This window comes from Seriola dumerili, unplaced genomic scaffold, assembly GCF_002260705.1.
Source record: "Seriola dumerili isolate Sdu_G_001 unplaced genomic scaffold, Sdu_1.0 BDQW01000035.1, whole genome shotgun sequence".
In the NCBI taxonomy this organism is placed as follows: domain Eukaryota; kingdom Metazoa; phylum Chordata; class Actinopteri; order Carangiformes; family Carangidae; genus Seriola; species Seriola dumerili.
The window spans coordinates 5,922,805-5,923,083 of record NW_019174290.1 but is presented as its reverse complement, the minus strand read 5'-3'; positions in this window follow the sequence as shown (position 1 = coordinate 5,923,083).

Here is a 279-nt window from a genome sequence, read left to right as displayed (position 1 = left end):
TAAGACATAAAAAGTCATAAAAACGACATAGTATTGTAATGCATAAATAGTCATAATATAGGAAGGCATAAAAAGTCATTTAAACGTCATAGTACAGTAAGGCATAAAAAGTCATACAATCGACATATTATAGTGAGGCATAAAAACGTCATAGTATAGTAAGGTATAAAAAGTCATAAAAACGTCATAGTATAGTAAGGCATAAAAAGTCATAAAAACGACATAGTATAGCAAGCCAAAAAAAGTCATCAAAACGACATAGTATAGTAAGGCATAAAA